Source organism: Pteronotus mesoamericanus, unplaced genomic scaffold, assembly GCF_021234165.1.
Source record: "Pteronotus mesoamericanus isolate MK-2021 breed Mesoamerican mustached bat unplaced genomic scaffold, CSHL_Meso_final contig_55, whole genome shotgun sequence".
NCBI lineage: Eukaryota > Metazoa > Chordata > Mammalia > Chiroptera > Mormoopidae > Pteronotus > Pteronotus mesoamericanus.
In genome coordinates this window covers 7,067,078-7,080,777 of record NW_026555198.1, presented here as the reverse complement: position 1 = coordinate 7,080,777, position 13,700 = coordinate 7,067,078, and the positions used below count along the sequence as shown (strand labels likewise).

The following is a 13,700-nucleotide window of genomic DNA, read 5'->3' as shown; positions in this document are numbered from 1 at the left end:
CTCAAAAAATGCAAAACATTTAGAATACAATAAAGAAGACTGGCTCGATGAATAAAGAATTGGAAAGCATACAGTATAGAAGACAGGAAAATATAAGAATGAATTCTAAATATGGCTCATATTATAATAAAAAAATCTTTGGTATATATGTGTTCCATAAACAGAGAAGAGAAAGTATGGCATGGGAAATTTTACTTGCAATACGTATTGCTGAAAAAGAATTAAGATATACAATTTATAAAGTGCTACCAATAAAAAAAAAAATACTGGTTGGATTGTGTTCCATCCATGAAATAAAAACTTCTGTAACTGGTAAATAATAAACCTATCCCATATTTTCTCATAAGGAAATATATCTAGCAAATGGTAATAGCAGAAATAAGAAGACATTCAACAGTGTGTCTATTACACAACCTTTTAGATATATATGTATTTGTATATCTATGTATATTAATATTATTGAGTATATATGAGATCTGTATTAGAATAGCCAATTTATATATTTATAGGATACTTTAATAAAGAGTCAACAGAGAAATAATTGGTTGTGCCTTAGGAAGGCAACTGTGCAAAAATTAAAATGTCAGGTAATCCCAAGGGCTAGAAATAGGACATTTAATATACTGCCGGGGGACATAAAGTGATATAAGCCCAATTCAGAACAATTTCACAATTTGTAGTAAAGATGAATATGTGAATGCTCTTTAAGCCAGTGCTTTTACTCTAATGTGCATTCTTTGAACCATGTTAAAGTGCAGTACAGCTATTGCTGTGTGGAAGGGGATCCCTGAAATTCGTTAAGAGTGTCAGCAATGGCCATGTTATTTTTGTGATATCACTAAGAAATTGTTTGTCATTTTCACTGCATAGAGTTTTCTAGAAATGGATTAAAATCTGTGGTGACCGATTAGTGGGAATCAAGACTGTGATACCAAATGCATTAGAAGACATTGTTTTCTTCAGGGTCCCATGCTCACAGTGAGGGGAAAAAAAGACCAGAAAGAAAGAACGTCAAGTGTTACCTAAAAACATATTTAATGAAGCAATAACATTCAGCAATTTTCTTAAATCTTGAACCTTGAGTATAGATTTTTTTGATTCTCACCAGTGGGTCTGCTTGCTAATTTTGGAGAGAAGGGAAAGGAGGGAGAAAAAGGAGAGAAACATCAGCTTTAGGAGCCTTTACTTTAGGTTGCACCTGCAACCCTGGCATTTGCCCTGACTGGAAAACAAATCTCTGTCAGTTTGTTCTTCAACAAAGACGCACCAGCTAGGGCTTGAGTACACATCTTTATTAACATTGGAGAAAAAAAGAGAGGTAGTCATGAAGGGCTTCTTCTTCACAATAATATAACAATGTTTCTTGAGGAAAAACTTTTCTGTGATTATCTAAGTTGCAATCTAATGAACTGCTTTTATTCATGGCCTACTGTTCTATTTAATAGAATGACTGTCATACAAATTATTGTTACTCAGAATTGGACTTTTGCCCACATTTTCTCAGAAATAAGTGGAGTCTATCACTTCAAGGACAACTACTGACAGCATTTGCTTCCTATAATGTTTGAAAATTCAAGTGAAAATTGGAATTTTTGAAAATTCATATCTACCTTGGCAGCCTGACAACTTCCCAATCCTTAAAGACTTTCAGATGCGATGGGTGATGCTGGTAATGATGTGCATTCTGATATTGCATCACTGACAAGTGTCAACTTTTGAAAGATCTGCATAGCTCAGTGGACTAGTGGTTCCTGAATAACTAAGTCTGGTGTAACTAAAGGACCCATAGTGCAAAATAATAGACCAATGGAGGTTAATGCAATTGAGTATAGAAACATTCATATATTTGCTTTTTGATTCCATATTGCACGTCATCTTTCTGAAACCACCATTATTGAGATTTAGTGTAGTATCTAAGAGGAATATCCTTGATTATCCAAAAAGGCTACTAATACACCCCTTCCTTTTCCTATTTGATTAATATTTGTGGTTGAATTTTATTCAGAAACTGCAACCCAGAACTTTCATTGCGGGCATGAATTGGATATAAAAATTCAGATGTCTTCTTTTTAAACCACACGTTAAATATATTTTCAAAAATCTAAAACAATGTGATCATTCTCACTACTTTTTTTTGTATGTAGAATATAGAGTTGTTTTTCATACCGTATCATCTTGACTATGGTGTTCTTGATTTGTTATATTTAAATTAATACAAACATAAATATATTAAAAAGTCAGTTTTAATCAGTGTGAATTCTAAATGTGCATAGATATTACACTTATAAACAAAAGCTAACGCAATTGTGCTATAGTTGTAAGAATGATTGGTAGGGGCTAGGGAGTATTTTCTGCCAAGTTATTTGCATGGAAATATTAATGGTTGATCCCTGGATGCCTAAGAGGGCTCATGCTTGCTCCTTTTGAGGAACTGTAATTTGGCCAGTGCCACAGCATGAGTAAGGGGGAGTGTTTGGCTCTTTCATCAGTATCGCAGGCACCTCGGGATCATGCAAAACACTGTCCCAAAGAAGAGTATCTCATTAAATGTCTGCAACACCATTTTATGCTATGAATATCACATTAAACATTTTCCATTTAGCCACTCATAGGCCACCGAACCTCCTCCTTTGATCAGATTGGGTGGTTGATAACATTATATTCCAAGTACCTGACAGGAAAGATGGGGTGTAAAAGTCCTCTTTGGTTGGCCGTTCACACCAAGACATTGTTCCAGGAAATTAGAGAGAGCTAAAATGCAGGAAGTGTATGCAGCTCTTTGAGATAAGGTCAGATCGAAACCTGGCAGGGAGTCAACCCCTTGTATTTAATGGCCGATGAAACTCATCTTTTCATAGAAGCTTATGGTAAGCACTTGCTTGGGAAGTTCATAGGGGAAGATGAAATGTAAGAAACAGCTATCATATAAAATTGAGTTATAGATTCATTTCTGTTGTTGTTGCTGCTGTTCCTTGCTCCCTCAAATAAAGTAGATGGAGGTCACTTTTGAAGGTGGAGGTGGGTTAACATCAGTTTTACATATTTGGTAGTTTAGAAGTATATGCTAAGTTTATTTGATAAGCATTTCTTCAACAGGTGAAGCTTAATTCAATTTGAGTTTGTCTCAAGTGATGGGATGTCACTTAGGGTGGCTGCAAAGGGTCTAAAGCTTCTTTCTTGATGTGTTCTCTCTGTAGTTTTGTTTTTGTGTATTTTTCTCCCTCCATTCCTCCGTATTTCTATCTCCCCTTTGGTCTCCTCCACTCCCCTCCCCTCTGACCAGTGTTCAGTGAGGAACTGAGGGAAGTACTGTCACATGCTTGGGCTTCTAATGAAACTTTCAGATTCATAAAGCCTTCAAAAAACTCAGGCCCAGCTTACAGCTTGACTTAGAAAATTAGGAGAGACTCTGACCTAGAACCCCCAGGCATTCCAGGATTCCTGACCCATAGATTCTACAAAAACATTTATTGTTCACTTTCATGTTCTAAGTTAATACATGGTTTTTTGCACATCGTGAGATAACTGATACACATAAGCTTATCCCATATCAAAGAGGAGAAACAGAAATCCCAAAACATTAATGGCATTATTCCATGAAGGTAAAGGTATACATTGTCAGAGCTGAAATACAAACCCTAGCCTTTTGACTCCTGATTCATTGTTCCTTTCATTATATTAGATTGTCACCAGTCATATGTAAGGAATACACTCCTTCTATTTTCAGACCAATAATGCAGAATTTTAAAGGTGTTGTTTAATTTTAAACTGAAATAACTAAATGTAAATATGAATGATTTAATAACTACCTTAAGAAAAAAAATCTACCAACTCTAAAACTAACCTCACCTGTTTAAAGAAGACGTTTCTGAAATTTCATTTTAATGTTGTTCCCCCCCCCCCCAGAACAAAGGCTAACACACAAGAGTGGGTTCAATTATTGGCACAGAGAATTATAACTGTCTTACCTGAGGTAGTACTAGGGAAATAATACTTTATTCCAGTGAGTGTAAAACCGAGTCATTGGTATTCTAAGGCACAAAGAACAGTCCATAACTATTACCGTATGCACTTGTGTACATCTGGTTCCACCTGTTGAGTTTCATGCTTATTGAGAGCCATTTGTGTTTACTTCCAAATATCACTCCTCCTGAGTGCACTTATTATTGTAATAATTTTATTTAATTGAATGTTACAAAAATAATTGATACAAAATTTAAAAGAGCTCTTCTTTGAAATAGAAATCAAATGCTTGGGAGAAGAGTTCATACAGAAAACTTATACATCAAAATTGTTTTAAAATTAGTTTTTGAGGGAAAGATTGGAAGGAATAAAATTATAGAAACATCCTGCAGCTTAATTCCCTAATAAATGTCCTCAAATTTCTCTACATTTCAAGGAAAGTGAAACTTGATTTTAGAGATGAGGCCATATCATATGGTTTCTGTAATAATGACCGTGAGAAACTTATAAAGAGGACTGACAATCAATGAACAGGCCTTCACGATACATCAAGAAAGAGAAAATGTATAGTTTTTTGATTTCATATTAAAGTGTTTAGGGTACTTATGTGTCATTTTAAAATGATTTGTAGCTTTAACCATTGTTTTAAATCAAGTATTTGTTTCCTATGCATCATATAGTACAATTTCCGTTGTATTTATTTTTGGTGTTTGGTGAATTAATGAATGGGAATTTTGATTGGATAGGTAAAACAGGACACCCTACATACTCATGACTTTTTCTTCTTATTGGAAGAATTTCTCAACACCCATGTAATGTCCATTTGTCAATCTCCTTTTCCATTATTGTGTAGTTGGAGGGTGTTAAACTGAAATAAGGAACTTTTAAATCTCTCCTCATTTCATGTGACACTTATCGCCCTCCTTAACAAGCATCTTGCTTTTTAGGTTGTCTTGTGAATGTCCTCCCTCAGTGGCTTCCTTGCTTGGTAAAAATTTATAGGCAACATATTTTTCCAGTGATATCCACCATGTGATACTGGGTTCTGATACTGGGTCTGCTAAGCAACTATTAGTGATGGCTATGATTAGGGCAGCTGTCATATTATTGGATGTTTAAGTAGCTTTTACAAGCCAGTAACTCTAGGAGATAATTACTGTCAGATTCTTCTTTTGGAAATGGAATAAAAATGCATTGTGTATGAAGAAACAGTTGTACAGGAAAAGCTGTTTCTCAAATTAAACGCTTTGTTTGTAATGATTTATTTTTATATGATTTCTGTTTTGAAATATTAATTGTATTTTTTCTTGGTAGACACTGTCTTCATGTGTTCTTATTTCCATGAATGAAAGACATGTAATGTGTGATAGCCTACAAATATATCTTATGCTTGAAACTGTCTTCTGAATGAACCATTCATGAATTTGTCCAGGATTTAAGCTTTTATATATATAAATCACTACTACAGCATGAATGTATTTATGTCTGCATTTCTTTATTTTTACATTCCTTCATTTAACATAAACTGCCTTTCTTTACCATTCTTTTTCTATGTCAGTATTAGCAATTTTTCCTTCTACTTTGCATTTATTTATCTAGTTCTGCTGTGCCTATGCCTATCTCCAACAGTGATTGATCTACATAGGTTTCCATATAATATCATAGTATGTTCTTTTCTTTATTCAGCCATATCTTCATTTAGGATTTTAGTGATATCCGTTGCTAATCTTTCATCTGCAACCCTTTGTTTTCTTTTTTTTTTTTTTTGCTTAAACTGTTTTTTTATCATTTGATTTAATGATTAAAACATCTAAATGATAAACAGACCCCAATACAATTGCAAAATTTGTAAAAGTGGGTCATTTTAATGTTCTGTACAATAAAATAGTTCTGATGGCTGCAGGCATGTAAGCTGTTGTAATATTGTAGTATGCAGATCCATCATAGTCACGTTTTCCTGATTGGTGCATAGTCTTCAATAATTATGAGCTACTTGTATGAAACTGCTGTCAAACCAGTAAGACTGCATTTATACATCCATCATTTTCAGGATTATTGGCAACCTGAGCATAATTTCCCCAAATAACCTTGCCTCCTTGTGTCACAAGGCCCAACTTGCTTACATTCACTTCAATGACACTACCTTAGGTAAAAGCACCCACAGTTGGGTGAAGTGGGGATGAAGGATTTTTCTTGACACCAAGTATTGGCAGGCAAAAGATGGCTTTAAGTTCAGGATGTATTACATGGGCCTTCTTGAGACATAATCCCATTGGCCTAATGAATCATTCATATTTAGGTGGTTTTCGAGTAAACCCATCTCCAACAAAGCAGACTTTAGTATCCATCCTCTTCCATGCCTTTTCCTTTCTCTTTCCTGTTTGAATAATTTTTTTTAAATGTAATACTGTTTATTTAACTTCAAAAACATTTCAGCATTCTAAACATACAAAAAAATAACAAAATGTTTCAAATTGTTTAGTACAGAAGATTCTTGAAATTTTCATTGATGCAGCGACTCTTCACTTTGCTGAGAAGAAGAGTTCTATAGTTTGTTTAAAAACAAACAGTTTAAAACTACTGCACTTAAGTAAAAAAGATCCAAACAATTCTCATGCCAGCTGACCCCCCCCCCTTTCCACAGCTAAGAATGGCAGAATGCTATGTCACTATATACAAAAACAAGACAACCTGAAGCTAAATGGATGCCCACTGCAGTGTCCATAGGTCCAGCCTCACAGTGCATGCCCTGAGCTACAGCCTCTCCAAAAGGCACCTTCCCCACAGCCTCAACGCCAGGCAAAGAGCATCAAGAGCTTGTCGCGGTTGTTTTGTTGTTTTTACAAACTATAGATATGTACAGTTGGTAACTCAGGATTTCTAGCCAATAACCATATAGTAAACACCACCTTACAGATTAAAAAAAGAAAATGCCAGGAACATCTTTAAATGCCTTGTCACACCAACAGCAAAGTGCACAGAGTGAGGAGAACACGAGAGCCTTTTCATTTTAAAAATGTTTGGAAATATGTACAACTTTGATACAGTTTCAGGGTGCTCCAGACACCCATTGCCACTTCATGTAAACCACTGACAATTTCTAGAGCACTATGAAATACTATATACGATCATGATCCAATTGTGTAATTACTCCTAAAGAGGGCAACAGACACCTCTCAAATAGGAGCTGTGTCAATTATGGCGCTCCCCTACTCTAAGGTATTCACAAGGAGACAGATAAAGTTTTTTTTATTCATCCTCCTCCTCCTCCTCCTCCTCTTCCTCCTCTTCTTCCTCCTCCTCCTCTTCATCTTCTTCGTCTTCCTCTTCCACCTTTTTCCAGGCAACTTTAGCAGGACCCTTTGCACCATCAAATTTTCCTTTAGATTTATAGTCAGCAACATCCTTCTCATACTTCTTCAGCTTGGCAGCCTTATTGTTGTAAGGCTGCTTTTCACTGTCACTTGTTATTCCACATCTCACCCAGCTTCTTTGCCACATCTCCAATAGAGATGCCAGGGTTTGTGGATTTGATCTTGGGGCGGAATTCTCAACAGAATAAGAAGAATCCGGACGGTGTCCTTTTGGGGGCATTAGGGTCCTTCTTCTTTTTGCCTCCCTTAGCTGGTCCATAATCCTTCATTTCCCAATCATAGCGTACTTTATCTGCCTTTGCCATCTCATCAAATTTAGATTTCTCCTTCCCCGACATTGTTTTCCACCTCTCAGAGCACTTCTTGGAAAATTCTGCAAAATTGACAGGAACCTCTGGATTTTTCTTCTTATGTTCCTCTCTGCATGTCTGCACAAAGAAGGCATAAGCAGACATCTTGCCCTTTGGCTTCTTGGGATCACCTTTAGCAATCCTGACTGTATTGTTCTCTAGTCTGGGCAGCGCCTGAATAATTTTTAATACCTCCGTTTCTCCCTGGGCACGAACTTTGGGCAGAGAGACTTCCCATTTTCCCACTTTCTCTTTTTGTTTTTGTTTAATCATTTGGAAAGTACTTTAGCTCGGGGCTGTCCCTCTCTGTCCAGTAGATATTCAGATATTGCTCCTTGTGGAGTCTTTTCATCATTCTTTTGTTTGGTGTTTCTCTGATCATGCATCTTGATGGTGTTTTTCATTTGTACTTTCTCAGCATGGCGCTGTTTGTAATAGAGCTTAGCCTTCAGACCGATCATCTTTTTTGCTGTCTTTGAACCTTCTTGAGCTTCTCCATCTTCCTTCTTTCTCTTTTTGTCATTGTAATCCAGAAGGTATGCATAGCGCTTAACATATAACTATAAATTTGTTTTGTGGCCTGGTTACAGCCCCTGGGAGGCCAGGTGCAGTCCCTGGAGCGCTAAGAAGCTTCCAACTCTGGAGTCTCAAGGACCCACGAACCTGCAGCCCTTTCTTATACCTTGATTTAAAAAAGAGAATACTTCTTCCTAGGAGCTAACAACCTCTTAATTAAGACATCTAACTCTGAGTTCAATGAGGACAAGGAACATAAGTCCTTTTTTCTTCCCTATTGTGCCTCCAATGCCCCGTATAGTAACTGGCATTTAATAGTCATGCTATGAATATTTGTGGAATGAATGTAAAAATGTCTATATGTATTTTTATCCTCATCCACGTCTATCTTCGTTCTTAAATCACTTCATTAGCTTCTCTCTTCTCATCTTTCCATTATGCATTATCATTCTAATAGTCTGTCTCTCTAGCTGCCCAGTCAACATCCAAATTATTTACCTGTCTCTATCTCTTTTGTCTATATCTAATCTGTAACCTTACATTTTATTAATATATTTCAAGATTTCTATTTATTCTTATTTATTTATCTATTTATTCTTATATCATCTCATCTACCACTCACCAATACATAATGCTCCATCATGCTTTCCTACCTAAATTTTATCATGTGTCACCTCAGTGTGGAATGATAGGAGTGTATAATTTTTAGTCAAAGGCAAAAACAAGGATGACAGACAATTCACATCTTTTTTCATTTATTGTACATGAATTTATTTCTTGGGAACTCACCAAATAAGAGAAACATAATACATAAATAACCATGTAAGTAGAACCTGAAATTATATTTAATGAATACAGTACATATATGGAACATCAGCTCTGCTATTCCTAGAGTCTTTTTAATGATATTAAGACTTTAAAAAGCATTTTTATATATACTGTATAGCTTTAAAACACAAGTCACCCATTTTTTGTGCTGCTCACTCAAAACAACAGCAATCAGTTTCAAATTTAGAGGAGAATGACTATCTTGGATCAACTGATAGACATTATAGTGGATTCTATAACAGCACTTTCATATAGGACTGTAAAATTTAATTTGACTATTGGTAATTTTAGCTTTATTTTGTGCTTTTTGGAACCAAACCTCTGTGTAGCATATGACCCCACCATAGTCATTATTCATAGGTCAGGATAACACTGAGGGATATAGAGTTGCTGGGGAGTTAGTCTGGAATGGAGATTTGTAATTTTGAGGCAGAAAAGTAAGCCATGAATAATGAAGGATGAGCGGCAACAGATTGCGCACCAAATTTTTCTAATTGGATTTCTTAAGCACACGTGCATCTCTCCATCAACTCCTGATCTATTTCTTTATCCATCTAGTACAGCATGTCTATATATTCTTATTTATGTATTTTTTATTCCATTGTTTTACATGTCATTTAAGTGAATAATTATTGTGTCATATAACTATATAACTTTATATAGCCTAGTTAATGATATTTTTGATTCTTTTAAAAAGTAATAAGTTGTCCTGTTATATAAACTTTATGTATTATACTATTTTACCAAACTCATCCTTGAATAGGGTTAAGTATCAGAGTGTATAATATATTGGGAACCAATAATTTATTTTGTTTATTTATCAACTTGAAACATTGTCTAAGATTGTTGTAAGAAGCAATTTGCTGGCAGGATGAAAACACGAACTGTGGAACCAGTATGTCCAGGTGTAAATATCGTTTCACCACCCCTCCAGCTTTGAGACATTGAGTGGGTTATTTTATCTTGCTATGCTTGTTTCTTTATCTAGAAAATAGTGAGAAAATAGGAACTTCCTTCTAGGACCACTATTAGTGGTCATATATGTGTGAAGTCTGCAAAGAGTGGCAGGTACAGTCTTAATTGTTGCTTGTTTTTCTGCTTTTAAATTTTAGGAATTTAAGCTCACTTATATTATCACTCACTTCTCTATCTCCTTCCTCCCAATACATCTAGTACATATAACAATAGTGATAATTATGTCACCTGAAACTTTATACATTACATAAACTGCTTCATTTCTCTAGACTTTCTCTTTTTTAAGATGAGGATATTAGTTTTCTCACCCTCCATTTTTACCTTGTCTACCTTCCATCCTCTATCAGTTAAATTTTTTTATCTTAACATTCTGAAAGCTAAGGATGGTTTTAGTCTGTTATCTAATGATGATTAAGATATCTGTGGCTTGTCCAGAACTTTCAAATGGAAAAAACAGTGAAATCAATATACATTATTATGGGCCTGTAAATGAAGTTCACTGCAGTTCAAGTTATCTGTTTAAGACCACATTTCTGTCTGTATACCCCCAGTGCCATGGTTACTTAGCAACTTAAAGTAGTGTTTCAAGAGCCAAGTTAAGTTGGATGCTGCTTTTTCATAAATCACTTGTAAACCAATGGTAAACCATTGTTTTTACCATGACCTCAAATTTTTCTAAGGTAAGTCATTGTATCTACACTACAAGTTCTTTTTATATTCTAGAATCTTCAATCTTGGATTCTGTGTCCCCACAATCTTATGTGGATTGCTGGTGTGTAGGACTCTTGTAATCCTATAATTTATACCACTGTTTTGTTGGAAGTCGCTATCCTCTCCTCCATAGTTTATTCATTTTTTTGTTCTTCCAAGTAAATCCTCAAGTAGCATTCTGAAGTACAGGAGACACAGATTTGCAAGTCTCCACTAACTCAAATGTTCTTTATTCCCCTTTCCCATTCAATAGTCTATTTAGAAGAACGTTTCTCTCTCACACACATTTTCCTTCCAAAATTGAAACATTTTTTTATTGACGTCTAGCATCCAGCATAATTGGTGAAAAGTTTGCTGTCAATATGACACTTAATGTTTTGTTTGTGACTAGTCCTCATTTAACCTGACCTGGCCCTGAGAATGAGTTTGACTTTTTTTTAATTAATATATTTGTTATATAATTTTAGAATTCTATTCATAAGAAAGAATTTGAAGTTTTATTTTTTGTTCTGGGTGCTTTGATCTGAATGCTTATGCATTTTTGCTTTGGAAAATTATCTTCTATTATATACTGAATATTTTCTATTTATATATTCTCTGTCCTCCCTTTTTATAACTCCTATTAGTCATAATTTGAAGCTATGACATTAAATTCTCTTTATATTTTTTTATTATATTGTTTATATGGAAACTTCATTGGTAAGTATATATTTAATTGAGGAGCCCTCTTTCCTTAGGTCTAATTTTTCCATTTCCAGAGCTCCGTGTTTCCAATTTACAGATACTCCACCTTGTCATATCTCCCTTTGCAAAATAATTGTAAATCTTTTTGAAGTTACTTTTTAGTCTTTTCTTTTTATCTGCTTTTCTAGACTTTTTGTTTTTCTTTTATTTTCCTTTTTTTTCTTGTATCTGTACATTCATTTCCTCAGATGGCTAATGATACTCCTTGTTTTATATTTGTGAATGAGACCTCAAAAATCTACTTGAGTGCTGTGGATATGGATGTATTTTTCTAGTAATGGGTTTTAATTTAGTATAAACTTGGTGATAGCCTTTATATATCTTAGGGAACTAGTAAACCAAAGAAAGCCCATATGAGATATATGTGGTCTGTCCAGGAGGTATCCAGCCTTGTAATATGAAAAATGGAGACATTTGTTGAAGAAGATACAAGAAACATGGTACATAGGACAGTTATCCCTCAGTCGCTTTCAAAGTTGGGTCTTTGGGATCTCACAGATTTCTCTGAATTGCTATCAGCTGCCCCATCATATTTTCTTGAATCTCATAAGAAGTCTTAAATCTCTTCCTTTTCAAAAGTGATTTTTGTTTTAGGAAAAGTCAGAAGTCAGAGGGCACCAAATTTGGGCTGTTAGGAGGCTGAGCCACCTGGGTGATGTGATGTTTAGGCAAACAACTGTGGGTGATATCATACTTATCCTGGTTCAAAAGCTGCCAATCATTTATTGCGTATAGCTTTGGTTTTCTGAATCCTCAGAATACTTTCTGTTGTGGAATGTTTTAGTTTAATGCAAAATCTTATGTATATTTCTTGTTGTACTTGCTCAGTCATTGTGCATGTGATGTCCACACAGTATACATGTCCACTTAATGGCATCTACCGCTCCCCCTTACTAGTACAGTGAAGTTGTTATTGTTCAACCGTGTACATTTTTTCAACTCTCCTTGGCTTCCGGGTTACATCAATGTCCTGCAAACTGTATTCATTATATTTACAATTGCTGGACATTTTCAGGAAAGACTTCTTAAATAAACATTTGATGATTTTGGTTCTCTCTGGTAAATTTGGTATCTCCAGTGATAACTATAATTTTTCTGAGTGTTGAAATATTTTGGTTATTGGAGAGTTTTACTCCTCGCCTATTATTTGGGTGTATGGAGGTCCACAGACCTGCTTTCTAGTGAAATTGGTGAAAATAGCATACAAATTTAAGTGTCATAAATGTCCCTAAGTCATGGGAAATGACGATACATGTATGCATGAAAATGTAAGGTTCTGGAAGGACAGTGAAAGATTTTGGTTTCTTAGCTAAGAACCATTTCCTCCCTTTTCCCTCAGCACTTAGTGGGACACAAGGTTAACTGTAGGCTGATTCAGTCCCTAAAAGAGGGCAAGATCACTCTTTTCCCACCCAGAGTAAGAGAGCTGTCTTATTGGGGTTGACTTTATGTCAGCATTTCTCATCTTGCCCCCAGGTATCTGTTGATCAGGGTAAATTCTGGCTGATTGCAACTGATAAGTCATGGGTGACTCCTTAATTTTTCTCAGTCCACACTTTGTTACTATGGCTCTATGTTGTATGAAACACAACTAAGAATATGAGCGCACTGATTACCCTTGTTCTCACTTGTGGGATGGCATTTCCACTGTGGGAGAGGCAAGCCAGAAGAAATTCTTGCTCCCGTCTAAGTACCCTGCCCCTAAACTGGTAGCTTGTCTCATAGACAAGTGTGATCTTGTCCCCTCCCTCTAGCTGGAGAACCATGGCACTGAAATTTTGGTTGTTGTTGAGTCAAGGGTCGGGGGCCAAGAAGTTGGTTATAAAACAGAGAGCCCCAAATTTCTTCCCAAAGGAAGTGATTTTTTTTTAAACAAGACTGTGAAGTTCAAGTGTAAGGATGTTGGTATGAAGTGAATTGTTTGTGCTCCACTACCAAATTCCTATGCTTAAGCAGCAATATCCAAAGTCATCATTCTATTTTGGGGCCTTAACAGATAAGTAAATTGTGATGTGGTCATGTGGCTGAAGCATTTATGAAGGGATTAATGCCACCCTCATAAGAAGTATATAAGGGAGAGCCTCTTCCTCTCGCTCTCTCTCTCCCTCTGTATCACTCTCACTGTCTGTCTCCCTCTCTGTCTCTCACTCCTGCCAAAGGAGGATACAGTGACAAAATTCCTGTATACAGTCCACAAGTGAGGTCTCACCAGAAACTGAACATATTAGTGATAAGATCT

At 35.7% G+C, this 13,700-nt stretch overlaps 2 pseudogenes; both read right to left on the bottom strand.

Moving 5' to 3' along the window:
* Window positions 1-5,992: 5,992 nt before the first annotated feature.
* Window positions 5,993-8,843, bottom strand: LOC129075536 (ribosome biogenesis protein NSA2 homolog; annotated as a pseudogene).
* Window positions 7,213-7,867, bottom strand: LOC129075507 (high mobility group protein B3-like; annotated as a pseudogene).
* Window positions 8,844-13,700: the final 4,857 nt, after the last annotated feature.